The sequence below is a fragment of the Equus przewalskii genome, chromosome 4 (genome assembly GCF_037783145.1).
Source record: "Equus przewalskii isolate Varuska chromosome 4, EquPr2, whole genome shotgun sequence".
Classification (NCBI taxonomy): Eukaryota; Metazoa; Chordata; class Mammalia; order Perissodactyla; family Equidae; genus Equus; species Equus przewalskii.
In genome coordinates this window covers 57,015,650-57,042,441 of record NC_091834.1, presented here as the reverse complement: position 1 = coordinate 57,042,441, position 26,792 = coordinate 57,015,650, and the positions used below count along the sequence as shown (strand labels likewise).

Here is a 26,792-nt window from a genome sequence, read left to right as displayed (position 1 = left end):
TTTTTTAAAAAAATAGCAGTATCTTTGCATGAGATGAACTTTAGTGTTAACATATTGGTTATGCCTTCTAGGCCAGAGATGGTCCTCCCCATCCCATGCCCATGGCTTAGCTCCCCCCACCTCCATGTCCCTGCGTCAGATTGACCCTGGTAGGTGTCATGGCTGAGATTCCCGGGCATGCTATTACAGGGGGACAGACATAGACCCTTCTTGAACTGGAAATTAGTGCATTTCTTAAAGGAGCCAATTCCGACTTCCTGGTCCACCCTGGAGAGTAGAGCTTCCTCCCGCCTCCTGGATCCTTTCCCCTCTTCCTGTAAATCACTTTGAGCCCAGAGAAAGCAGGCGGAGTGGGTCAGACCCAGGTGTCCTGAATCATTAAGCACACTGGCTCCTCTGGGGGGCCGACCGGACTCTCTGAGCTTTGACAGCAGTGAAATGTGACAAGAAAGTAAATATCCTAGTGCCCCACTTATCCAGAGGTCAGGCGTCCCTCAACCTCCGCCTTCTGGAACTCAGTTGAGAAACAGGAAGGAAGCAAAACAGGCTCGAAGCAGCGGAAACACCAGTCACACAGCAATGCACTTTAACTATGTCTAATTGACTCTTAATTAGCACACGCTCCTAACAAGCCCATTTATGTAGTCTCCCAGCCCACAACAAATTAAAAGCAGAAAATTAGAGGGCACGAGGAAGGAGGGAAGAGCGATTAGTAGTGATCACACTGAAGGCAGGAAGAAATGATGGCAAACAGCCTGACATGAAAGAAAGAGAAAAACAAGCCCCTGAAAAGCAGGCCCAGAATTAGCAAAATCAGCAATCCACAGCCAAATGGGTCAAACAGCGCGGCACGTCTGTTACTGAACACCGTAGTTCCTGCTCTACAAGCCGAGACAACCTGCCTGAAGGGGAGAGCCTAGTACTGGGAACACAGAGACCTTGGCCAAGTCTCCATCTCCCAACTCGTGTGGTTCTCCACCCGCAGAGTGCTTGGAGCCTCCTGGGGAGCTTGTTGTAAATACGGAGCCTAGAGCCGGGGCTGGGGCCCTGGAGATCCTGATCAAAAATGTCCACATCCTCAGCCCAGGATTCTCCATTTTCACGAGGCCCCTCCCACTGTAATGGTGACTCAGAATCACACTTTCAAAAACATGGCTAACTCCTTCACCAAATTGGGAAATGGCTTGGGCAAGTCACTTATTGCTCTGGGTCTTGCTATTTTTGTGAAAGAAAAGGTCTAGTATATCATTTCTAAACTCCCTTACAGCCACCCGCTAAGAGCATATACTAATTTTACGATTAACTCTCAGGCAGCTGGTGAATAGCCAGGGAAGTGTTCATGAGGACAACAGACTGACTCCTTTTCAAAAAAGGAGGCCTAGTAAAGTGTGTTTCTAACCTCTTTTAGTTGCACACCTCATCAGTTAACAATTTGGGGGGTACTCACTTTCAACAGATGTGTGTTTTTATTTATTTATAATTTATGCACGTGCTGCTGAACTAATTTATTGTTTACATCATAAAACATACACAAGATAAAAATTAAATTAGAAGTTCTAATATTTTCTCTGCACACACCGCTTTTAAGACCATTGGGATAAACTTTAGGACAAATTCTAGGCAACATCCAGTAGAAGGTGAGCTATTTTGAGGGCACAATTTGCTGTATTTGTCCTTGTGTTCTCAAAGCCCGGCACAATCCCTGGCTCGTGGTACAAGAATATTTTTGAGTGAATGAATGAATGAAAGTACGACTTGGGATTTGAAGTGGCTAAGCTTCGGTTCTCAGGAGTATCCATCTTTATGGAATATCTTTTTCTTCGGTGGTAGTCAAGAATGTGACTGAATGTAGAAAATAAAGAGCGAAGTTGAGAAGCATCATTCATATTTGAGGACACTGTCTGTTAGAATTTGGGGAGTATGATCAATATTTATGAAGCTCAGAAAGTACTCTCTGGGGCAAGAGAATGACTCACAGTTCATGCAAAGGTAAAAGCATTGGTTGTTCCATAACAGGTATGCATTAAATACCATATGTATTCACGAAAGGTTTCGTGTGTGTGTGTTGAAGACATTCTTTAGGAAGTAGTAGAGATTTCCTTTTCCAGAGATATGCTCTGTCAGATGCAATTTATTTAACTGATTTTTTTTGGTTTGGAGAAACAAGGTACTATTTTTAAAACATACTTTAAAAATTCATATCTATGGGACCCTTCCTTATGCAAAGACATTTAAAACCCTGTTGTTCACACAAAAGGTAGTTTGTGGCTTATGTCATCTGAAGAGTCACTTCTCAAAGTGCTACAAGTGTATATCTTTAGTATTCTGTTTGCCAAAATGAGGAAGGCTGAATTATAGCTATCTGCCCATTTGTCATTGGCATGGTAACCTCCTTAGTGAGTTATAAGGACACTGGTAACTGCTGGGACCATGACGAAGAATTCTCTTGGGAAGGAAAAGGTGATGAATACCTACTTCACTTAGTCCAGCTCTCCTCAAACTTTCTGGTCTCAGGACCCCTTTACATTCTTAAAAATTATTGATGGGGCCAACCTGGAGGAATAGTGGTTAAGTTCAGGGTGCCCCGCTTTGGTGACTGGGGTTCATATGTTTGGATCCCGGGCATGGACCTATGCCACTCGTCAGGATGTGCTATGGCAGCAATCCACATACAAAGTGGAGGAAAATTGGCACAGATGTTGGCTCAGGGCCGATCTTCCTCAAGCAAAAGGAGGATTGGTAACAGATGTTAGCTCAGGGCCAATCTTCCTCACCAAAACAACAAACAAACAACCACAGCAAAATCATTGATGCCCCAAGAGAGCTTATGTTTATCTGGGTTATACCTATAAATAATAACCATATTGGAAATTAAAATGGAGTAATCTTTAAAACACAGGAATATTCATCCGATTCATTAGCCACCAGAGCAATGAGCCCATCACATCAGATAGCCTCTAGAAAACTACACTGTAAACTCAAGAGAGAATGAAAGTGAAAAAGGCAAATAACATTTCAGCATTATTACAAAAATAATTTTAACTGGATGAACCCACTGGAAGGGTCTCAGGAACCCCCAGGGCCCCTGGACTACACTTTATGAACCATTGACTTCGTTGACTCCAGAGGCAAAAACCTGACCCGTGTCCATTTCTGGAAAAAGCTGTCAACCAAGATGTAGGAGTGACATCTGGATGGTGAAGACTGAGGAATTTCATTTGGTTGGAGGCTCCACTGGTGACAGCTGGTGGCCCACCAAATTATGACAAAGCACGTACCATGGTGTGCTGAATGTGGAGGATACGGTATTTATAAGAATGACCTTTTCACCTCTGAAATATTTGGAACTGGTGACCTTCTCTTCTTGACATGATCCTTGACACAGTGACCCATGTTCCTGTGAATTCTTTACTGTGGCCATCTCTGGAAATCATTAGCTTCTGGGTGTGGGTGAAGAATTCTGAAGGGTGGTTGATCCAGAGCTCAGCCCTCGAGTTTCAATAGCAGTATTCTTTTGAACTGAGATCTTTCCATTTCAGCAAGAATTTTTGGCTGTGTCAGAAACAGTGAAAGAGTTATCTACTCTCTTGGGCAAATATTTCACATTTTATTATTTAAATTTTGACTATATAAATATGCAAATGTTTGTTGAATGAATGAAATGTGAAACACGAAATCAACTGAATGCTTTAACCACGGTCGTGGAAGGACAGATCTTTCGTTAGGGCAAAACAGAGGAAGAATCTTCTCTCTTCCTTCCACTGAAAGAAGGAAGTGGGGTGGTCTCACTCTTGATAGAGATGGGTTGGTCATTTGGAGATGGGTCAGGGGACCAGGGCAGAGATGGTTACAGTGTGAAATAACCATGCAAAGCCCCTTGTTCAAAAATCAAGAAAAAAGGGCATTAAAGCTATTAAAATACAAAGCATTTTCCTTTCTTCCACAGTCTCTCTCTCAACTTCTCACGGTGTTTCCTATTTGTTATCTAATGTCATTTTAAGTCAATAAAAATTACAATTTTAAATTACTAACATGAATTATACCATTCATCCTTATATTGTGGAATGCCAGTTTTGAAAGGAAATATAAAGCATTTAACTTGTATGCAGAATCACTGAAATTATGCAATTTGTTTTTCGTAGCACACACATGCATATGAATTTAATTCTTTCCAGAACAGTGGAAACACTTCACAAAACTAACTCAGTGGTTTTCATTTCACTTCTTGAAACGTGCACATTCTACCACACTCTGGAAGCAGATGGCTTTCATAACACGCTTACTTTGTACTCACTTTGAGTCTCACTAAACTCCCACACAAGGTGGGGCCACCAGAATGCTGTGCTCGTGAAGCACTGCCAAAGCTATACACGAGTGGTGCAGTGAGGAATAGGGGACACGCATATTGTGCACATCTCCTCTGCTCACACAAATGCTCCATTGTCCCATTGGACCTCACAAGTTCAAGGATAAGGTTTTCAAGAATGTTAAGATGGGGATGGCTGCAATTTGACCAAGCATGGGTCCTGTTCAACTGCTCAGGTCACACCCATGAAGCTCACCTTGACACAGAGTGATGCTACTGTGCTGAGAATGGAGGCTCATTCTGACCAGTGGATCTGACCTTGGTTTATAGTGTGTGCATCTCACAAAGGTGGGATGTCCAGGATCCCATAGGAAAATACTCTTCCCACAGGACCAGGGAGTTGGATAGCCCAAGATGATCTGTTGGGATGCATGAAGAAAATGATGGAATTCCTTTTTCCACTTACTTTATCTCATTCTTTTAAAATTTCTGTGTAGTGTGTGTGCATTTTCAGAATGCACAATTCATATAAGCAGAGCACAATATGATTTATAAATATATAAACATTTACTGGTGTCTGCACTCAGAAATGTTTTACTGAAAGGAGTGCCTGAAAGACAAATTGGAGGGCACCACTCCAGAAGATAGCGTAAGAAATGAGTCAAGGAAGAGCATCTAGGCACTGAGGATAGGTCTATTTTGTTGACTTAGCAATGGCTTCCTGAGAGAGGAAGCAGAGTAGAAAGTGGAAACAGAATACAGCACCCTGACTGGGGTCAGTCCATACCCCGACCCCACCTTCCTCTGGTGTGCGATGATCAAGCCCATGTGAGCTTCAGCCAGACAGGTAGGACTTGAGTTGGTGGGAGCCCCTTGACCTACAAGGGAGAGAAGTTAAGTTGTGTCCATGGAAGAGAGCTAAGGATAAAGCCAGGGACATCACTGGCTCCTGTCAGATTCCCATGAACACAAGAGAGACTAAAAGTGTGAGGCAAAGCAAGATGAGCCAAGTCAGTAATAATAGCTTATTGAGTTGTGTGCCATTGAACTCACTAAGAGGTAGGTCTTATTCTTCCCATTTTATAGATGAGGAAATGGAGAGCCAAAGAGTTAAGTGACTTGCTAAGGATCACAGAGCTAATTGTGGCCAAGTGTGTCCACTACCCTGCTCACTAGAGGTTGCAGGAGGCTGAGCAGAAATATCTCCTTGAGGCAAGAACTAATATTGTTATCATCACCACTTTACAGATGGAAAACCTGAGGTTCAGAAGAAGGCTGTGGTGACCAGAGCTTGTCCTGGACAGAATTTGGGCCTGTGGTCCATGAGTGGGTCGCGCAAGTCAAAGTCTGAAGGCCAATTGCCGAGGCTGAGATGATGGCAAGCATCCTGCTCAGAGCAAGCCCAATTTTCCAAAGGGTTGGAGGGATCTAAGAGATTAGATGGTAATCCTTGGTTTTAGAAATGGGTGGACAAAATCCTTAGCCGCTGGACTGGAAATTATAAATGCAATTTATTTCATCTTTCAAAACAAGCTCAAGGGCATTAAGAATCACTTTATGATGATCTCTTTGGTATTTACAATATCCCTAAAAGGTAACAAAGCTGCTTCATCTCATATTTATATCTACGCAGAGCTGAGGAGCTGGGACAAGGGCTTCTCGCTGGTGATTGAGGGAGATGCTGTCCAATTCCAAAAGCCTGCACTGGCTTGGACACAGCACTGCTAATAAAGCCGCTTCTTACTGTTCGGCCATTCCTTACTTTACCTCATTTGGTTAAACCACAAGCTCAGTGCTTGGAACTTCCGTTTTCTTATCTTGAACATCGCGTACTGTTCCAGCTCACAGCCAGCCACCCAGGAAGGAAGCGTTTTGTTCCTTTTAGACAGAGGCCCTGGCCGGCCACATGGCCACGCTGTTGAAAAGCTCTGTAAGTAATGTTATCTCTATTGCGGTAAAAGGATCTGTCAGAACTGGAAAGTGCACAGCATGAGAGTTTAATAGCTATCTCTGGTCTGCTTACCTCACAATTGAGTACGAGATGAGAAACTGCAGAGGCAAGAGAGGGCGGGTAAGGATGAGAAAGAGAGACAGACAGACAGACAGACAGAGACAGAGACAGAGGAAAGAAAGAAACAATGAAGAATGAGCCTCTTTTCATATCCATTTTGAGTTTTCCTAAATCCAATTTTAACTTAACAAATCAATATATCAGACCTCAATCTATTTGATACTTGTTGGGAATCTAAATTAAGGTTAATCCTTTCTTGTAGTCAACTCCTTATTCAAACTGGTATTATATGCTTGTCGTTTTTAATATGACTTGAAATATGTTTTTATTCTTCTTTTTTCTTTTTTAACTTGGTTAATTATTTCATAAAATATGTGGTTGTGGCAGTAAATGCATCCTTTGGGCTGCAAAAAAAGGAAATTTGCACAGCAAGTTCTCAATCTTGAGTTTTTATTTTCCGGAGGCTTCTGGTTTCTCGGAACCTATGCTTTACATAAGCTATTTACCGTTGATTTACACTGCAGAGAATTTTGAGAAGTCCTAAATTAAATGGGTAAAAAATGCTTCAAGTGGCACAAAAATGTAAAGAAATGTGACACGGAAAAATGTCTGAATCTATTCTACCTGAAAAGTTATGTCAGGAATTAAATCATAAATTAGGCAACACAAAAACCTCCATGCCCATTTCTTTCTATTGTACGAAATTTAAAAATACGCATTCAATTCCAGACTATTAGGAGTCATGGAAAGCTCATGGATGATCTAAAAAAGCCTTCGTGCCTCCTCCTCTTTGGCATGTATATTTACACATGTATGGAGCCTAAGTGGGACTGATGAGAAAATATAGAATGTTTCAAATAATTGTTTTACTCTGAAAACTTGATTCTGTGCTACTGGAAAGCTGTCTCATTTAACTCTTCCTCAGCTTGTTCAGCTCCGATCCTCTCCCCCACCTGGAGACGTGGTTATTCTTGTATTGACATACAGCACAGGCCTGGTTGGGACTCCTCTATCTTCCTCTCCTTTGTCATCTCTCTTGTTCTGCTGTGTTTGTACGTTCTTGGTCTTCCCAGGACAGTCTCTGGGAGTGGAGGGAAATGTTCCAGCAATAATAACAGCTGGGGCTTCCTGAGGGCTTACCCTGAGCTTTGCATTTACCCTGATCTTTCTATGCACTATGGCATGTAATCTTCACCATGACCTCGTGAGGTAGGTTCTATTAATATCCCCATTTTAATGTTGAGAAAACTGAGGCACAGAGAAGTTACGAGGATGTACAGTTTGTAAAAGGTATAGCAGGATTTCAACCCAGGCAGTCTGCTTCCAAAGCTAACGTGCTCATAACCGAAGATTCCACCCCCAGCCCCGCAAGAAAAGGGGAAAGAAGTATAAAGGTTGGGGGCATGGGAGAGTAATGACTTGAAGGAGGGCACAAGGGAGGCTTGTGGGCTGGAAATGATCTGTTTCTTGATCCAGATGCTGGTTCCACGCACCCTGTGAAAACTCGTGGAGCTGAATGTTTATGCACTTTTATGTGTGTATATTACATTTCAATTGTATTAAAACAGAGAAAAGGAAATGAACAAAAATAAAGAATTAAGGTATATGTATTTAACCTATGGTAAATTGAATAATAATTTGCCTTAAGTAATCATCTTGTGCAAACGTCTCTGACAGGGAATTTGTCTCACATGTGGGTGGCCCGGTGGGTGGTCTGGATTTGAGTGTAGGTCTTGCCACTAGGCAACTTTGGGATAATGAGTTGATCTCTGTCCATGTCTCAGTTTACTCATCTGCAAAAGTGGGGAGAGATTATTCTTACTTTACAGTGTAAGATTAAGTGGTCTGCCGTACATAAAGACGTGGAAGTAAGGTGAAGATGGTCTCTTCTCTGATCCCATAGCAGTTAGGGTATTCCAGCTGGTGCAGGGAAGGGAGCACCCAGCTTCACAGATGGTAACCACGATCCTTCTTCCTAAATGAGATGTAGGTGTTTAAAGGCATTTTGTTGGCTGGATCAAGGTGTGTTCCTTCTCCAGGTAAAGAGCTCTTCTTTTCATAACAAATTGTATGACCAGATCCAAGGTTAGCCAACCTGACAATAATAAATCCACTAGCTTCCCCTTGTTCAGAAGGTCCAGACATTGGAAAGAGCACATTTTCCCGTCTGTGGTGTAAATCTTGTGTTCCAGAAGTAAAATGCTGAAGTGAAAATGAATAGGTCTATGTTATTTCCTATCGTTTCTGACAAAGGCCAAATTCCAGGGAGAAGCAAATGAGGAAAGGAAGAAGTTAAATTTCTTGGACAATATGACTGTTACTGTCTGCCCATTGGCTTGATGTATTTTAAACCTGTAACATCTGAAATCTTTGTTCCCTTCTTTTGTATCCTCCATCACACGGAGCTAGCCCACGAACATTTATCAGATGCCTACTGCATGCACCCCTTCACTGTACCCTTCCAGGCCTGATATCTTGCCCTTCTTCACAAAGGCCCATTCTAATTTCACCAACAGTCAGCTCCGCTTGCCACAATTCTGTCAAAGCAGACAAATTAAACATGTCAGGTGACATATGGAAGAAAAAGCCGTCTGATTTATTATGGAACTTTTTATGGATAAGAGTTATTTCCCTTGGCCTGGTACCTGCTCTTGAGGCTTGATCGCATTTCAAGGCACTGCAGCCATTTACTCAAATATTCTAGATCCTCAGTTTGTGTGCACATGTCTGTCTGTGTGTGTCCACGTCTGAATATGGTTGAAAGCTAAAGCAGGGCTGTTGATAGCAAAGTGAAAATGAAGGGGAAAATTTAAATCTTCCTCCAATCCTCACTTATGATGATTTTAAACTTCGCTACAGCTATCCCAGTTCAGAAATGGACTTAGGGTTACATGGCAATGAAAAAAAATCTTTCGTGTGGACAAATTTGAAAACATTGCACTATTTATTTGGAGAAGTATAGAGATAGCTCTATTTTTCCTCCTATTTTTGTCTGCAGATAGAATGCTATTGTGTCTATTTCTTGTGGTATAGTTCCTTGTAAAAAAAAAGACCTCGTGGTATGGGAAGGTCAGATTTGGGGGTGATCATTCTCCCTCTAGCTTTTCACTTGTCACAACCAGATGAAGGATAATTTAAGAAGCACAGGGCTGGGTGATGGGTCTGGCAGAGCTGCCTGTCTGTGGGACCTGGAGGAAAGCTTAGTCCCAGCAAGGTAATTTACGGCGGAAGACGAGCTCAGCTCCCTGCAGGCAGCACAACCTAAGTTCTCCGAAGAAGTCCTGCTTTATTGGCGAGAGCTGGAAGGCCGGGGACAGGATAAGTTATGGCTTTCCAGTGGCTTTCCCTTTCTCCTCTTCCTTGTTGTGATGGTTATTTATTATTTGTGGGTAGGAATGAGAGGGTTCACTTTGCCAACTTTTGAACCCTCTCTAAATTCATGGCTCTGAGTTTTGAACCGTCCCTGAACCCTCCTGCATTTGTGTTTCTGTTCTCTTAGCATTCTGCAGCTTCCTGTTGTGAATGGAGAAAGACTCTAAAAGGTTTATTTTAAAAGGTAGGAATAATTCCTTAAACTTCAAATAGCTCGTCTAAGAAAAAAAAAAAAAGCAACCTATTTTGATGAGTCAAATTTAAATGAATTGAAAACATATGCTCCAAACCTCTCCCAGTTTACGCAACAAGTTCATGGCTGAATTACTATAGGGCTTTACTGGATTCAAACTTGATAGGAAATAATGGGGCGAGGGATGAGCCCAGACACATTAGTGCTTTTGCTTTCTACTGCTTTGTTCCTTTTTCAATATGAAATGGGCTTTGGTTGAGCTCTGAAAGCTGGAGAGAAGAGGAAAGAGCCGGAGACATTTATAAGCAGCATTTTGCCAAGTAAGAACTCTGTATTAGGAAATAGGGCATTTTGGCTAAAGGTTTAAATTCTTGATTTAATGGCTGTAACATTAGGAGGTAGAAATCACTTTGAAATCTGGGCTGCCTAGCTCTCCACCACGGCGGAGCCCTTCTCATCACCTGCATGCCGGCAGCTCATTTGGCGCTTCCTTCCCAAGCTTCAAGTCCTGTCCTTAAGAACCCTAGGACGTTACTTGGGTCTAGTACTTTCTATGGCCAAGTGCCTTAAAATATGTCCTCTTGAAAGTGAGCCATGTGGGTACACAGACAGCTCAGCAAAAGCAGCCTGGGATGAAATAGAGGAAATCCTAAGAAATTCTGCTCTTCCTCGTGATCCCTGTGTTCAGGGGTGTCCAGTGCTGCTTCAACCTCAGGAGACCTACGTGGGAGCATAGCTGGCTTTTGGGAGTCAGGGTGCATGGTATGTGGCAGCCGTTCAAGAAATGTCTGCCGAATGCATGTCTTGGCAGCTTGACAACAAATGCGCATCTGATGCCTACAGGATGGCACTCTGTCACGTGTGTTTGGGAGAGAGTAGCCATGAGGCCACAAACCAAAGTCATGCAAAGAATATTCACTTTTGCTGCTGACATTCTCCATACACCCTTGAGAAAACCACTTGCCATGTTAGATGGGTCTGCCCTGTTTCCCCACCTGACAAAGATGGGCTCACCGTTTGCCACCCACCTTGTTGGGTGGATGAGGGGTGAACGTGAGAAATCTCACAGAGAGCCTAGGGATGCCTGGTCTAAAGTCAAGTACCCACATAAAGAGCAAGCACCAGTGAAACGGGTTTTTAGCCTTAAAGCCAGACACTCAGGGGGAAAAGGAGGGACGTTTTGCATGTAGTTAGCAACCAGCTCAAAACACACTTTCTACTCTTTTGTGGGGAGGAAAACACAGTTGTTAAAAGTTACTTTGTGATGACAGAATGTGCTGAAAAGAAAGTGCCAAGAAAACCCCTCGGCCCAGCCCTGGCCCTGGAGTCCCGTTGCCAGCTGGGATTACTAAAGTGGGCGTCCTTAGAGAAGGCAGGAATGCTCCTCCACCACAGACTGTTGAAAACCTCCCCATTCAACTGTTTTAAAAGCTGCAGAAAATTAAAAATAGAAGCTTTTTGGAGGGAGGAGAGGGTCCTTTGGGGGCACGTTGTTTGCTTTGGTTTCTATCTCCCTTTCTGGAATGCAGTAAAAACCTGGAGAAGTCAGCTCTCCAAGAGGAGGCCTTGCAGAGAGACGAAACCCCCTCACGCCAAAGGGTGAGGAGCTCTTTCTGGTTCTGGTTTTACAATCATTTCTGTTTATAGTAGGGAAGAAAGAGCCCCCTTCTTGAATTCAGCACATGTAGCCTTTTCTTAACTGCTCCTGCCTTATGCAAACATTATAGGTCCTAGTCCTTCAATAGGTTACTATTGAGCAGCTAATGTTAAATGCAGACGAAGGCTGCCAGTTGAAGGGGATGACTGTCACCCAGGTGGTCAAAGTGCTATTCATGCATAGGAAGCGACGAGCTGCAAATGGCAGAGTCAAAATAGTTGATTGGATGGGTGGGGAGCAGAATGAGTTGCATGCTCCTTTGAAAGTTCAAGAGAGGGTATAAGGGGAGTGGGAGGGATTGTAAGGCAATCCATAGGCCACTGGTCTCTGGGGCACTGAGTTTAGTCCCTGTGGTCCTAAGAAAATGAGGAGTGAGGGAAAGATCTTGGGTCTCCGCGCAGCCTTTGGCTGTTCTCTCTCTCTTACACAGATACATAGACACACACACAAACACGCGCACACACACATACACAGCCCTATGGCTTATTCTGCCAACTCAGATTATATAAAATACCAGAACTATACTAGGAAAGGAAGAATTCCAAGTGTTCCTCCAGAACCACCTGAAATAAAGTTTTTTATCAGGAATCCCAGTGGGTTGTCAGACTCTGGGACTTTCATCTGGTTCTCAGAAATCCCTGCGGGGAGAAGGGCCAGTAAAGAGCAGTACATAAATACCAAGATTATGAACTTGCTAGTTCAAAGGAGGAGGTTCCCGGCACCATCCTTGCTCTGACTCAGCTTCTAGTCTCTCTTCCTCATCATCCGCCTGGCACTGATGATGTTGTGCTGCAACCTAGCAGGATGCTATGGCGGCCATGCTGTGGAGAGGGGCCTTTCTCCCTTCTAGAAGCAGAACTCTGAATTGGATCCATTTGGGCCTAGACAATATACAAAACGCTGAGGTGGATATATACCTTAGTTACTCCCTTACTTGGAAGAAAAATGTCTCTTGTCTTTCTGCAGTGAATGAGGGATTATGAGAAATCTCCCTCCTCTCTTTACATCACAAGGGGGACATGAAAATGAAAAAGTTAATGTTTTTGACGGGTGCTGTCACACTCAGGTGACAGGCAAAGCAATATTATGTTTATTATTGTGGTTATTGCCATGTCCCTGTGCTCTCATCGCTCGCTCTCTCACATCACAGGGGTAAGTCTGGTCTCCCTGGGAAAAGACAGCAGTACAGACTGCTAATGAGAAAATTCACAGGGCCACACTACACAACCGTTCCAAATGATAGTTTCCTTGGGCATTGATCATGACTCATTACAAAACGAAGAAGTCTGGGAACCTGGCTGGCTACCTTGAAAACAATGGTATGGGCACAGAGACAGACCTAAATGTTTTAATTAATACTCCAAAAAATGCAAAGCTTAGCGGGCTCATGAATGTTTGATTTATATAGACCTGTGCTGTCTCGTAGCCACTGGCCACATGTGGCTAGTAAAGCATTTGAAATGTGGCTAGTCCAAATTAGTTTGTGCTGTGTCAAACATATACTAGCTTTTGAAGACTTAGGACAAAAAAAGAATGTAAAATAGCTTATTATTAATTCTTTCATATGTTACATGTTGAAATGATATTTTGCATATATTTATTTAAATGTTTTACTAAAATTAATTGTAATGGTTTCATTTTATTTTTTTAAATGTGGTATAGCGTGGCCCTCTCCTGCAGTGGCTACCAGCAAATTTAAAATGACATATGTGGCTGCATTTGTGGCTTGCATTGTATTTCTGTTGGACAGCCCTGGTATAGACTTGATTAATAGAGTGGGAGTATTGCTATCTGGAATTCGGTATTTTCTCCCCAATTCACAATATCAGGGATATGATTGACTTGAAAGGACTCTGTTGTTATACATATTGTCAGGAAAAATTGTGAAACACTTTGAAATGATGAAATTGAAGTTGCTGAGTATCCTGTCTGATGCATCCTTGTGGTTCTTTCTACCTTTCATTGTTTTCAAGCTTTTTATAATTCTGCAAGTTGTAGAAAACTGAAAATAATGAAAATGACTCATTTATAGAAATGCAAATTAATTGTGTCCGGTGGACTGTAATTGATCCTTGCCCTATGGATAGATCCCTTTGCATGTCTGTGTAAATTCATCTCAGCATTCCTTATTGTCCGTAGCTGTATGGTTTATTGAATTCTTTGACGCTATGGTAACATCTTACTTGTTCCTCCGTTAATTAATGAGTTAAAAAAAGTCTTTAACACGAGTTCATTTTATAGTTGTGTGAGTCATGATTTTATCTTTTTTAACAATACTGGAGAATTTAGGAGTTCATGGTCCTCAAGATTAACCAGCCTGTCCTTCCACGTCCCTTCAATCCCCAGCCACTCCGATGGCCCCAGTGGTGGAAGTACTTCTGAAACCCTGAAATGGGATATAGAACGCATTTTTCTATAGAAAGTGTTTTACCTGATTGCTGCTTAAACACTGCTCATATAGAGAGCGAGCTAAATTGTGGGTTATTTTGAATTTTGTGAGCTAGCCAGGGAATCCTCCCACCCAGTGGAATATTTGATTCTAAGAGAAGATGAGCTGAGTTCCGAATAACAAAAGAGAAACTCAGCGTATAACTCATTCTTAAAGTGTACGCTGTGGATACCGATCAAACACCCAGTTGCATAAAGCCCCTAAGTTTAGTGGCAAAACATTGAAAACAAAGTGAATTGTTATGGGTTTTGTTTCTTCTCCTCGTTTTTTTTTTTTTTATTAACTTTATAAACATTAGCAAACCAGCCTCATTCTTATTTTACATTATTGTCATTTTCCAACAAGAACTGGCTTCCTTTAAAGCAAGGTACAAGAGGATGGGCCGGGCACACAGCATTATTTCACATTTCCAGTTATTCCTGTGAATAGAATTGATTTTAACAAACATGAGCAAATTAAAAATATAAAATAAATGATTTCGCACACTCTCCTTTAAAAAAATTTGGAACTGCTACACTTAGGATGTGTATATTCTTTTCTTTTCCTTATTTTTTTTTTAAAAACAAGTTGGCTTTTATTAGGAGAAAGATCATTAAATTTTGTGAGTATTGGCCTCCAGCATTTCAGTTTTTACAGAACACGTGAAAGTTTACTGGTCTTTCAGCAGCAGGGATGTATAATTTTTATACATCTGTAATTCTGACAACGAAACATTCACTCTACAAGTGCAGAACAGTCCACTTAGAGATTTTATGTTTGGTGGGCTATTTTCTTATGTAAAGCAGGCGCCTTAGAGGCCCCACTTAAAGCACAATTAAACAATATTCTCACCTCTATAACCTGCCCATATAGAATTATTTTCCTTTTTTAGTTCTTTGGGAAATAACATGAGGAGGATTTGTGTCATGAGCAAATCCTTTGACCTAGGTGTTTTTAATACTGTAACTTACTTAGTGATAAAATCAAGAAAACCAAAACATGCTTGTCTATAATTTTCAGTTGTTTGAAATTAATTTTTTAGAGTTTAACTTGGCTATAAGATGCTTTTGATTTTTTACATTAAGAATTACTTTTAAAAATTGCTGACAGAGTATGAATTTACACAATGATTTATTTCAGAATAAAAACATTATCTTTTAAAGTTGATTTAATTAAATGAAAACTTCTGATAAAATTTGAAAGGTATTTATGTGCTTTTAAAGTATATTATAAAAGAGTTTTAGTGTGTCTTAATTCCCAATAAAATGGGGAAGAAACACTGGCATATTAAATCTTCCATCATTATTCAAAAGTAACAGACTACTGTACCTTAAAAATAAAACCAAGGTTTCATTTGCATGAAAAATTCTTTTCTTATGGAAGAACTTTAGTCCTGACCCATTTCCCACAAAAAGGAGTTACTATATTCTTTAGTTTTTTCTTTATCTAGAATTTCTCTAATTGGGATTGCTCTCCCAAGTTGATTTTACTTGTTCCTTCTCTTAGAAACAGTTTGTTGCAGTGACGATTGACAGACAAACAGAAAGATAGATGCAAAGAAATAGATTCTTTCTGGAAAGCAAAGAATTGAGGAATCTTTTCCAGACAATAGTTTTATTTTTAATTAACCCAACAATATTTAAAAGATAAAAGGATGATGTCTTTGTCATCCACTGTCTACTCAGGACTAAAAATGTTTAGAAACAAAAAGTTATTATCACATATGACTATACTATTTATCAATACTATTGATCACATATCACATACTATTTATGACATATGGCTTCCTATGTCAGGAAATTCTCCATGGTTAGCAAGTCCATTATTCATGTGAAAAATAGCTAAATAAGAGGTAAATTCAGGAGGTACAGAAGTACTTCAGATATTTGTAATATGGCGTCCAACCAGCCCATGAAATGCCTGTAACTGTCGAGCAAAGCTTTGTCTTTGTTTTTGTCTTGGAAGAAGGATCTTCATCAGGATTTTGGAAGCATCCCTCACCCTCTCCCTTCAGAAAAGTTTCAGAATGCTTAGCTAGCAGGATTGCTAAAGCTAGTTGCTTGTCTGTATAATATCTGGATGAAAATGAAGATTTTTAAGAACATGTAATTGTTATGTCCATATGATGCCCAACTCAATCCAAAGACTATATTTTCATACAGATTTTTGGCAGTATATAACTTTAAGGAGACAGAGTTCTTTAAATAACATGTCATCTCAGGCCCCTTTTCTCCAAATCCAGGGTCCCCTTTCTGTTGAGCATCAGACTTTCTTGTCTTCTGTCCCCGAGTCTTTCCCACCTTCTCCCTGTGAATTAGCCAAAGAAAACCTCATGGCCCTCCTGCCTTACGGAGGAGGGAGAATTCTGATTCTACGGGTAGAAATCCAGTACTGTGATCCATTTAAGAATGTGATCAATACAGGTTCATACAAGGGGTCTGTGTCAGGAATAAGTTATTAAGGGAATATTGTGCTGTTGGTAAGGGAGTTTATTAATTTAGAAACTCAGGACTCCAGTATTTTTTAACAACAATGTAAGTGAGAAAGTTATGAATCACTTATAATCAACCGTGATGGAGATGATATTGTCAAAGCTTATATCTGCTGGTACCATTCCAGAAGTTTATCTACAGTTGACTCCAGTTTCTCATCCTTCAAAGTTTTCCCTGTATCCTGAAATAAAGGCATAGTTTAACCTGGAGACGAGCTGAAGTCGAAGGAAATTGCAAAGTAATGTCTGAATAATGAGCATCTTGCCAGGAGAAAGTGTCTGATCTCCTAGGGAAGGGTGTTCAAGAGATATGAGACGGCAGGGGGATTTTCTCTGACACAGTTTTGAGTTCTTTGACAGCGGTATCTCCCAGTTTGAGAAGCATATAGAAATACACTCAAAAAGCAAGGAAGTTTTGGAGACATAATCGGAAAAAGAGAAATGCAGACAAGGAAGTTGTTCAAACCAGCTCACTCCTCATCTTGATATTTTCAGAATTTTCCTCTGCATCCCACACTAATGACAACCCTGTACAAAAGACAAATCTTTTCCAGATGCTTTGGTGAATTTGCTGGGAGTTTTTTTCCCCCTATAGATAATAATAACTAACTTTGAATTAGGGCTTCACAATTGAAAAAGCATGTAACATTTTATTTTCACAATAATCCTTGAAAGTTGCTATTATAGTAATAATTGTTGTTGTTATGCTGATTTTTATAAATAAGAATACTGAAACTCAGACTTTTTAATCATGCAAGTAATAAGTGGTGAGGCAGGAATTTTGAAGTAGAAACCATCAAATCACAAATTACCTGCTTTTCTCCCTCCTTTTGGAATGACAGTAAGATAGAATAAGAGATATGTCTTTTAATAAATTATGTTTGCTTTTTTGAGTAAGAGCTTGGAGAAATGTAATATGCAATTTTGAGTATTCTTAAAAATACTTTCTTTGAAGAATTTTAAGTAATTTTATGTTTTTAGACTTGTACAGTATTCACACTGTTTTGAAATATTCAAGAGAGGAAGAAATATGATTCCTCACTGTGAAAATAAACTGACATCATCAGGCGGGGAGATGGTACCAACCAAAGTATCCTGATCGCTCCCTACGTTGTTGGGAGCATTTACGAAAGTTGGCAATTGGAAGAAGTGGAACCTGCATCACGTAGATTGAGCTGCGAACCTGAGCCATCCCTCCAGGGTACACCAGGAGGTCTTTTCTCCTCCTGTCACTTCCTTCCACTCCTCACTCAGTGCCTTCAGGGGTGGACAAGAATTCAGCCCGGGCTGTTAATATTTGGTTTGTAATGTGAAAACTGACTATTTCTATATTACAAATGGAAGAGGTAAAACAAAGAGAGGTTGTCAGACATCTACAGCAAATCAGAAGAGAATGTTGCTATCTTCTCATGATGCTGTGGCACTTGCTTCAGATGGCTTTACCTACTAGACTATCTTTCAGCTAAATTCAAAGATGAAAATCAAAAAAAGAAACTTTGCAACCATTTTTATCTCAAGGACTAGACTGCCTTTCCAACACAGAATGTCTCCTCACTAACACAAGGTTATTTTTCAACAGCAGATGGGTCTATAAGGGCAAAGAGACCTCCTCATTTGTCTGGTGGCATGTGGATTTCTTCAGATTTACATGTGGTTCTGATTGTCATAGAGGGACCACATGACATTAATGCAATTTCCTCTTTAATATGCCACCTCTCTATCAGCCCTGATGTTCAGGCCTCGACGATTAAGATGCAGACCTCCATCAGACCAGCGTGAGTGCCGTATAGCTTTGTGAAGATTTGCCAAAATAACGGGCCAGCTTTTGGGAGAGGGTAGTGATGATGTGATTTCAATTTCCTACCATCTGTCCCCAGATTCTTTCCCTACCAGGCTGGTCACTGGCTTTGGAAAACAGTCAAAATGTCAGGGCTCTGGAATGCTCTGCATGGAGTTGAAGGAATCAGGCATCCCTGTGAACTCCACGGCTGCTTCTTGTCGAGGGGGCATGGGCCGAGACTGCTGTCTTCCATTAAGAGATGTACTTGAAACTCCTAATGAAAGCCGTGTTAAGCCTCCAGGAGATGATTTTGTGTCTGAGAGGCTAGGCAAGTATGTTACATTGCTTCACGGGCAAAAGAGAGAGCGTAGGCAACCACGAGAAGGGAATCAAAGATAGACTGGCATTCTTCTCAGCAGGGAACATTCTCTATTCTTGGGAGAATAAAGCCTTCCCACCTATTGTCCCACCCTCCAACCTCTTTCACCAGCAAAGTCTCACCATTCCAATAAGAACCTAAACCACAAAGCAAAAACAGGAAAAAATGCTCTTTTTTGGCCAGTGAGTCAGAGACTTTTTAATGGTGGATTATTTTACACAAGCTCCTGAATGATTCTTTTCTTGCTCCCAGGCAATCTGGATTAATTGATATAATAAAGGTCTGGAAGCCCTAAAATGTTGGTTCAATTCCCAACTCTGATGCAAAGAAGCTAAACGACTTGCAAGAGAATATGTTGAAAAATCAACAACGATTTTCCTGTCTGCAAAACAGGGTTGGGGTGCCACTGGGAGGCTGTGTGTCATTTAAAAAAATTATGTTCCAAATGCTAATTATCCACCAGTTGACGTTGCAGATCGAGTCTCTTAACATCAGTAAGTCGATTGCAAACAGGATGAGGACACTGGTTTAACTTTTAAATGTGGGTTTCAAAAGCATAAGTTTTCAAAGTTGTCAGAGAAACAAAATACTGGCTGTAGAAAAAACCTTAGGCAGGAATCATGGTGTCACCTCCCTTCATTTCACAACAAGGAAACCAAGGCCCAGAGAGGTTAGTGACCTGGTCAAGGCCACAGAGAGGGTTAGTGACAAGCCAAGACAAGAATGTGGGGCTTTACCTCTGACCAGTGTCACTTTCGGTAAACCATGTTGCTGTTTATATGCCTGCTTTCTTTGATGATTCCTGGGGAAACGATTTCTCATGACATGGGCTTTTCCGGCTCTGGACGGGTGATTTGGGGGCAGTGTGCAAGGGCGGTTTTTGATATAGCTGCTTCCGCATCACGTGCAGCACTCGTTCCTCCATGACAGAATTGCCGGTATCTCCTATCAGCCGCTGAAGTCCTAGAAGGCATGAAAATAAACAAAGCCTGACAACTCTGTTCCCATGTTATGACCTGTTCACCTCCCTGCCACTTCCAACTTTACTTCTCCCAGAGTAGCCTCCACGTTATTTAAGTCAGCAGGACGCTCAGAAATCAGCGTGTGCCGAGGCTGCTGTAAGCAACGGCTGTGCAGCCGGCGCGCGTGGGTCTGAATTCTTGGAACTCCAGGTTGTGATCACTTTCCATCTCGAAATTTCCAAGTGTTCCCTTCCTTACTCTTAACCACTTCATGTCCTGGAATCATTAAGGTTCTCACACTTTAATAAATATTATTTCTTGAAGCACTCAGGGACCTACTTTATTCTAGAATGTTCCAAACGACAGCTTTAACAAGAGCATGAGTAACCCCTTAGAAAAATAAAAAGTAAATCCGACTCACAGTTTACTGAATGACACTGACAATCCTACATCAAATTCCTTTAAAAATACCCATTTGTACACGAATGTTCACAGCTGCATTTTTTATAATGATCTCAAAGTAGAAGCAACCTGAGTAAATGTCTGTCAACTGATGACCGAGCGAACAAAATGTGGTATATCTATACAGAGGAATATTATTCAGCAACAAAAACAAAGTACTGATACATGCTAAATATGGATGAACCTCAAAAAGTCAGGCCAAGTGAGAGATGCCAGACAAAACAAGACCACATTTTGTGTGATTCCATTTATGTGAAATGTCTAGAAAAGGCAAATCTATAGAAACAGAAAGTAGATTAGCAATTGCTAAGGGCTAGAAGAGAGAATGGGGAGTGCCTGCAAATTGGCGTGAGGTTTCTCGTGGAGTGATGGAATTATTTTAAAATTAGATTGTGGTGATGGTTGCGCAACTCTGTAAATTTACTGAAATCATTGAATTGTATACTTCGAATGAGGGAATTTTACTATATGGAAATTATACACCAATATAGCTCTTACCCACTCAATGGATGTCCCAGCTCTTAGCATGGAGGACATCTTTGGAGTAGGGTGGTGTCTGGTGTGGTTGAGCATTACAGTCTCCCTCAGCCCAACCACTCCTCAGGGAAAGCCAGCGACCTTCAAGTCAGAGCTGGAGCCCTTGACATGATGCAACAATTTACAAAATCAACCGGCTGCCCTTGCGAGGTGAAGTCTGACAAAAGCCTCAGTTCAGGGACAAATGCATTCAAAAGGAAAAACCCATGGCAGTGGCAACAATTTAGATCTGCAATTAGGACACTTAAAATGTTTAGGACTGACAAGGAGTTAAAGTAAATGTTGATTCAGTTGTAACGTTTTCAGAGCCATAGACTTGCAGAAGGGTCTTGCACAACTACAGGGTTTTATTTATTTTTGCATTGCTATTGTCTTTAAAATATTCTCTCTTTTTTTCCAGAAATTTTCCGACGAGCTCTGGGACCCTTAGCAGGGGAGACTGGAAACAGGTCTGAATAATGCATTTGAGATAATTTCAAAAAATCACCCTTTAACGAGTACCATATTCCCTCCAATTTTCCCTTATATATGATTCACCATTTTGCAAATATTGATGCATAAAGAATGCATTGAATGTGGCAAAAGTTGAAGATAGCCCCTGTGGATAAGGCCTAATGGACACCATCCTGAAATAATACATACAGCTCAGCCTCTAGACATGTGTCTTCAATTTAAAATAATTCAGCAATCATGTTCAACCAGAACCTGATTACACAAAATGGGACTTTTTAACTCCCAGACTTGGATCAAATTTTGAGGCCAAAAAAAAGAGGGGGGAGAGATAATATGTGCCATGTTTATATATTCCAGATACTGTGATCAAATGATCCACACACAGATTTAACTGTTTCTTTGAGCTTATCAACACACCTATTGCCATTTTCCACCTATAAATACTTGCCTCGCCTTTGTGAGAACTTGTGTGAAAGTCCTGGGCTGAGGCGCAAAAAGAAGGAAGCTGAAAGTTAGTTGGGTTCCTCTGTCAAAATGTTATGGCTTCCAAAGCACTGAACTGGGTCTCGTTCTCCACTTTCCCGGAGGCCCGGGAGGGAGGAGACAGGACTGAGCAGAGTGGGCTCTCTCCGGGGTGGGCACAGGGTGGCACCAGTTAGCCAGGCACATCGTGTCTGCTGTGGTCCTCAGAAACGCTCTGTTCCCTTTGATCCCTTACTTTGTTGCCCACTGCCTCCTTCTTTATCACTGTGGTTGATCTCCTTTCTTACAGACAAGCTGGACCTCTGCCTGTATGGCGATTTCTGAGATGCTAAGAAGTCCTCAATTTCTTCTCCTTTGATAGACTACCCAATATTTGAGCTGCTACCGTTATGAGGTACTTATTACTTCAAATCTCTTTGCTCAGAAGAAGTAGTGTATATAAATGTCTTTGGTGAATCCCAAGGAATGCTCTCTAGTGATAAGATTGCCAGATAAAATACAAACACCTAGTTCAATTCAAATTTCAGATAAACAACAAATAATTTCTAGGATGTGTATGTCCCAAATATTACATATGACAATGGTCTAAAAATTAGACAGCATAAACCTGGAAACACTAGAAGTAAAGGTGTTTGTTTGTGTGTTTTGTTTTTCAATAAGATGAACATACTTAGAATGAGTGATTGTCTTTTAAAATTGGTCATGTTTCTACTTTTCCTTCTGTTTATAAGTTTCACACGTATTTTATGAGTTAAAAGAAGAAAGCAGGACCATTTTGGGTACGGGCCGAGGCAAGAGTTCCTGTTGCTTTGGATTCTGACTTCTGGGTCTGAATTGAGGGCAGGTAAGCTCTGGTGGAGGAGGCACTGGGTAGCGGGATGCTGGGGGAGCACAAACTGGTTTGTCTCAAGAAATCTGTTGCTAAAAGTGAAATAGAAAAATTTGCAAGTGATCTGCCTCCCCCCACCCCCCAAAATTAGAGTGGATTCAATACTATCTCTTTAATAACTTCACTTTTAATCACCTGCATACCAGGTAGGAGAGAAAGGTGGCTTGAAAGTCAGTACTCTGGGAAATCTAGATAAATTGACCAGGCCCCCTACCATCTGTCCTTCATGAGAATCTCAACTGTCACATGTGCTGGGACAAAAGATTAGGTCGAGATTGGCTGGAGGGGAAACTCAAGTTGGACTTCCTCGGCATTCCAAGGTACCATTTCCTGCTCTGCAATAGACCCCAAATTTCCTTCAGTTTATTAGTCTCATATAGTCAAGAAGAAAAGCCATCTTCCCTTCTTTCTCTCCCTTTCTTTCTTCCTCAAGGCAGTAAAATTTATTTTTAGGGTCTACTCTGTCACACAGGCATGGTTCCTGCCTTTGAAGAGCTTGTAGTTCAAAAAGAGAGAAGGGATTATTTTATGAAGAGATTGGAGGTGAAGGATGGTGAAGGCAATTGAAGGGGTTGAGAGGGCTCACGGAGAAGCTGGGCAGCGAAGACAAAGGACAAAGCAGCGTGCAATGAGAGTAGGGAGCGAACGGATTATTGATAGGACCTGTTAGTGGGTAGAAACCCACCATAGCAGTTACAGGAGGCATGGAAAACTCAGCTGACTGAAGTTTCTGTAGCCCTGCCATCCCCCAGTGGGTGGGAGTTGTCTCTTTACATCAACCACAGAAGGGCTGTTTGGGGACATTATTCTGAGCTCTGCCTGGGGTCTTTTTCTCTGTTGCAGCCACATCTCAGAGGAAAGGAGAGGACAGCCTTTGTTTTGTTATATTTAAAGGTCAGTGTGATGCTGTGATATGATACGGATCTCTAGATATCCCTGGTCATGGTTAGAGGACTCATTTCTTTCTTCCTGATCTGAGCATTCATGGTTTATAGGTTTTCTTCCCCTTTAAAGTGTAAGTCCCTTGAAGGCAAAAATGATATCCCATTTGTCTGTCTCCTGATAGTGCTTTGCAGCATCTGATCCATCATAGGGACTCAATAAACATTTGGATGAATACAGGGAGCAGAAAAACTTTCTTTTGCTTGATTTAAAGTATTTCTAACTAGTCTCTACTGACATGTTATAGATAAATGCTAAGAAAAAGTCTCCTCAAACTATGGCTTCAACAACAGGCCAAAAATCAATTTCCAATGAGTTTTTGGTAGAAAGCTCTATACACACACACACAGACACGCTCTCTCACACTCACTCTACAGCAATAAAAAAGTCATTTAGGAATTTAAGAACTATAGAATAACAATAGATAATCCACACTCAATTATGACACGTTTCTAAGGCCAGGGAGAGCTTGAGTAAATGAAACACACAGATCATCTTCAAACCACACCAGCTTCGAGATTTTTCTTTTGCTCCAAAAACTGATGATAAGTGAAAAGCTTGCTGGTTTGTGAGTTTTGCCTCTTCTTATTTTGCATATTCCCTCTTTTAGTGAAAGCAGAGAAGTCATGAGCGATAGAGTATTCCATCAAATCTAAGAGGCCATTGGTTGTAAGACACGGAATTGTTTTTTGGTGCCACTAAGAAAGAAAAAAAAACATTGCCATGGAAACATTCCAAATTCAACGACATTAAAATATTGAAAAATGCGTATCTCAGAACCTATGAAATACAGATAATTCTGTCTAATGCTTGGCTCAGGGCTTTGCATACCAAAGGTGGTCAATGTTGTTGAATGAGTGAGTATATAAAGATGACAAGCAGAAATCTCTGGATTTTATATTGCCTAGGGTCAGTCTCTGAGAGCAGTGGACCAGATCTCTTCTTGACTTTGTAAGTAATCACTGAGAAATGGCAGGAGACTGCTCTCCAATTGTTAAAAACAAAACACAAACGCACAAAAAACTAGATTGCAGACTGCATCCTGCCAGTCTACCCCAAGAGGATTTGTGTGTGCAGGAAGGAATAGTGAGTTTTTCATCCCCACTGTCCCCGTCAAACAGAGATTTTTCTCTGAATAATTAAAGAAGGGATCATTTTGTGCAAGAATCACACTAAAGGGTATAAGAATGTGTGAAAGAGTGTGTTTAGGTTAAGGAAGGAAGGTGGATATAAACACTTAACAGAGAGTAAAAAATTCCTTTAAAAGAAAAGCTTGCTAGGTTTAACACATACATCAGAGAACAGCACACGCTCATGACTGAACGCATGGATCTCAGAATTGCAGCTTGCAACACTGCGCCTCCCCTCCGTGATAAATATGGGTAATATTAATGTCATCTTCTATGCCCCCAAAAATATAGCTGACTCTGTTCAACAGAGCCAGTCGGACTGCGCAGGTAATTCATCTCCAGATCAGAACTCCACGCACACATAATCTTCAGAGCATTTGCGAAGTCTAGGGGCACAGAGTGACAGACCCAGAATATTGATATCACTTCATAGCCTGTCCTACTTGACTTTGATTTTTTTCCATCAGTAGTCAGGATATATTCTCTGATATGGACCCCCTTATGAACTAGCTTCTAGTTCATCTTTTCAGGGTCCTACGAGAGTACCAAGGAGCCATTTCAATTAAGAGTAGAATTCAAGCCTTGGAACAATAAGCCTGCCCTCTGAAATACTCTTGTTTATTCTTATATGTTTGTGCTAGACCTTCCTAAGGTCGTTTTAGTTTTCAGGAGGATATTGCATGAGTCTCGTAATTTTCATCCAGCGTAGTCTCAACCAAGATCAGAGCTTAAGAATTTGATCATTGTTAGGCTCTGTGACAAAAGGATTTAATTAGAGGATTTAATCACTGTATGTGATTCCAGTGGGTGATTTCTAGGGCTTGGCACAGGTTTTTAAACTTAGTATCCATTCAACTAGTATTCATTAAGTTAATAGGTGAATGAACGAATGACATGGAGAAGCACACACCTTCTGGTACAACCGTGCAGGAATTAGGACTTTCAAGTATATCTAAAATTTTTTTTCCCTGAAATGCATTCAGAAGACTGTGGATAAGTATTATGCAAGAAAATAAATGTGTGTTCAAGAAACATTGAGGAGTGGTTGATTTGACGGGGGCTTTTAAACTCTTTTGCTTGTGTTTCCACTGAAAGAATTTTGAAACTGTGTACCTCTGTCGCACTTTTGGTTAGCATCTACATTTTTTCATCACAAGTTGTAACAGTTACAAAAAACATAACTTCTGGCATGTTTTAAATATTGACATTAAAAAATAAAACTATTGGGGCAGGCCTGGTTGCATAGTGATTAGGTTTGCACGCACCACTTCGGTAGCCTGGGGTTTGCCGGTTTGGATCCAGGGAGTAGATCTACACACTGATCATCAACCATGCTGTGGCGGCATCCCATATACAAAACAGAGGAAAATTGGCACAGATGTTAGCTCAGCGACAATCTTACTCAAGCAAAAAGAGGAAGGTTGGCAACAGATGTTAGCTCAGGGCCAATCTTCCTCACCAAATAAAATAAAATAAAATAAACAGTTAATTTATTCTTTTAAATGTATCCACGGAATCCAAGTACCACGGCAATGTGATATCCATCTTTTCATTTTTTTTATTTGTGGTCATAATAGTTTATAACATTGTGAAATTTCAGTTGTACATTATTATTTGTCAGTTACCATAAAAGTGTGCCCCTTCAGCCCTTGTGCCCACCTCCTGTCCCCATTCCCCCTGATAATCACTAAACTGTTCTCTTTGTCAGTGTTCATGTTTACCTTCCACAAATGAGTGAAATCATATAATGTTTGTCTTTCTCTGTCTGGCTTATTTTGCTTAACATAATACCCTCAAGGTCCATTGATGTGGTTGCAAATGGGATGATTTTGTCTTTTTTCTGGCTGAATAGTATTTCATTGTATATACGTACCACATCTTCTTTATCCATTCATCAGTCAGTGGGCACTTGGGTTGCTTCCACATCTTGGCTATTGTGCATAATGCTGCAGTGAACATAAGGGTGCATAAGTCTCTTTGAATTGTTGATTTCAAGTTCTTTGGATAAATATCCAGTAGTGGGATAGCTGGGTCATAAGGTATTTCTATTTTTAATTTTTTGAGAAATCTCCATACTGTTTTCCATAGTGGCTGCACCAGTTTGCATTCCCACCAGCAGTGTGTGAGGGTCCCCTTTCCTCTACAACCTCTCCAATATTTGTTATTTTCTGCCTTGGTGATTTTAGCCATTCTAACAGGTGTAAGGTGCTATCTAAGTGTAGTTTTGATTTGCGTTTCCCTGATGATTAGTGATGTTGAGCATCTTTTCATGTGCCTACTGGCCATCTGTATATCTTCTTTGGAAAAATGTCTATTC

The 26,792-nt window shown here is 40.9% G+C and overlaps 2 long non-coding RNA genes across 6 annotated transcripts in view; one reads left to right on the top strand and one right to left on the bottom strand.

The window, feature by feature from the left end:
• Positions 1-5,954: 5,954 nt before the first annotated feature.
• LOC139083039 (uncharacterized) overlaps positions 5,955-26,792 on the top strand; it is a 152,321-nt gene continuing 131,483 nt past the window's right edge. For all 5 annotated transcript variants that reach the window (XR_011539528.1, XR_011539531.1, XR_011539527.1 and 2 more), the window contains exons 1-4: positions 5,955-6,236; positions 20,979-21,027; positions 21,804-21,908; positions 22,246-22,358. This is a non-coding gene — a long non-coding RNA (uncharacterized lncRNA). The remainder of the gene's footprint in view (positions 6,237-20,978; positions 21,028-21,803; positions 21,909-22,245; positions 22,359-26,792) is intronic.
• Positions 15,537-26,792, bottom strand: part of LOC139083040 (uncharacterized) — a 52,286-nt gene continuing 41,030 nt past the window's right edge. Inside the window, exon 3 of the long non-coding RNA XR_011539532.1 lies at positions 15,537-19,580. This is a non-coding gene — a long non-coding RNA (uncharacterized lncRNA). The remainder of the gene's footprint in view (positions 19,581-26,792) is intronic.